At 43.7% G+C, this 1,930-nt stretch overlaps 1 pseudogene; it reads left to right on the forward strand.

The window, feature by feature from the left end:
• Positions 1–1,355: 1,355 nt before the first annotated feature.
• On the forward strand, positions 1,356–1,812 carry LOC103604155 (annotated as a pseudogene).
• Positions 1,813–1,930: the final 118 nt, after the last annotated feature.

Genomic DNA, 1,930 nt, shown 5'->3' on the forward strand with positions numbered 1-1,930 from the left:
CAGTATTTCTCTTTCTGTGCCTGGCTTATTTCACTTAACATAATTTTCTCTAAGTTCATCCATGTTTCTGCAAGTGACAGAATTTCATTCTTTTTATGACAGAGTAGTATTCCATTGTGTATATATACCACAGTTTCCTTATCCAGTCATCCATCACTGGGCATTTAGGTTGGTTCCAACTCTTAGCTCTTGTAAAGAAAGCTGCGATAAATATTGGAGTGCTGGCATGTGTCTTCGACATGAGGATCTTCATTCCTTTGGGTATACACCCAGCAGTGGGATTGCTGGATCTTATGGCAGTTCTATCTGTAGTTGTTTAAAGAACCTTCATACTGTTTTCTATAACAGCTGCACTAATTTATAGTCCCTCCAATAGCGCAGGAGGGTTCCCCTTTCTCCACATCCTCATCCGCATTTTTTTATTTTCTGTCTTTTTGAGACTGGCCAGTCTACTGATGTGAGATGATATCTCAATTCGGTTTTGATTTGCATTTCCCTAATGCTTAGTGATGTTGAGCAGTTTTTCATGTGTCTGTTGGCCATTTGTATATTTTCCTTTGAGAAGTACCTATTCAGCTCCTTTGCCCATTTTTTAACTGGGTTGCTTGATTTTTACTGTTAAATTGTTTGAATTCCTTGTACACTTGGGATGTTAATTAACCCCCTGTTGGATGCATAGTTTGCAAATATTTTTCCCCATTCTATATGTTGTCTTTTCACTCTTAACTGTTTCTTTTGCTGTGCAGAAGCTATATGACAGACCCACTGCCACTATCATCCTGAATGGGGAAAAGCTGAAAGCTTTTGCCTTAAGAATGGCAACAAGACAAGAATGCCCACTCTCACCACTCCTGTTCAACACAGTGTTGGAAGTACTAGCCAGAGCAATTGGGCAAGAGAAAGAAATAAAGGACATCCGGAAAAGATGAAGTCAAACTGTCCCTGTCTTCAGGTGACATGATCCTATATATAGGAAAATCTAGGGCTGGCCCAGTGGCTCAATGGAGAGTGCGCCGCTTGGGAGCACGGCGGCGCTCCCGCCGAGGGTTCGGATCCCATGTGGAGACCGGTGCCCGCTCACTGGCTGAGCGCGGTGCGGGCACAACACCGAGGGTTGCAATCCCGTTGCCGGTCCCTGGTACAGGCGTGACACCGAGGGTTGCGATCCCGTTACCAGTCAGTAAAAAAGACAAAAAGGACAAAAAAGAAAAATCTAAAGACTTTACCAAGGGCAGTGGTGCTGGAAGCCTCCTGGACACTGACTCGTATGACACACCCCCATCCCCTGCTGTCACAGCCCCCGCGCTGGTGCAGCCATTCTCGCTCTCTCAGCTCTTCCTCCCTTTGCTTGCACCATGGCTCATCAGCCGACCGAAGAGCAGACCGCTGAATTAAAGGAAGCTTTCTCCGTATTTGATAAGGATGGTGACACGGCACCCATCACAACAAAGGGACTTTGAACTGTCATGAGGTCACTGGGTCAGAACCCAACAGAGTTGAATTGCAGGATATGATCAATGAAGTGGACGCTGATGGTAAAGGCACCATTGACTTCCCAGGATTTTTGACTATGATGGCTAGAAAAATGAAAGATATGGATAGTGAAGAAGAAATTCATAAGGCATTCTGAGTCATTGACGAGGGTCGCAATGGTTACATCAGTGCGGCAGAACTATGTCACGTCATGACACATTTAGGAGAAAAACTCACAGATGAAGAAGATGAAATGATCAGAGAAGCAGATATTGATGGAGACGGACAAGTCAACTATGAAGAATTCGTACAGATGATGACTGTAAAATGAAGACCTGCTTTCAACTCCTTTTTCCCCCCCTCTAGAAGAACCAAATTGAATCTTTTACTTACCTCTTGCAAAAAAGAAAGAAAGAAAGAAAGAAAGAAAGAAAGAAAGAAAGAAAGAAAGAAAGAA

The sequence above is a fragment of the Galeopterus variegatus genome, unplaced genomic scaffold (assembly GCF_000696425.1).
Source record: "Galeopterus variegatus unplaced genomic scaffold, G_variegatus-3.0.2 Scaffold5006, whole genome shotgun sequence".
Taxonomy (NCBI): Eukaryota; Metazoa; Chordata; class Mammalia; order Dermoptera; family Cynocephalidae; genus Galeopterus; species Galeopterus variegatus.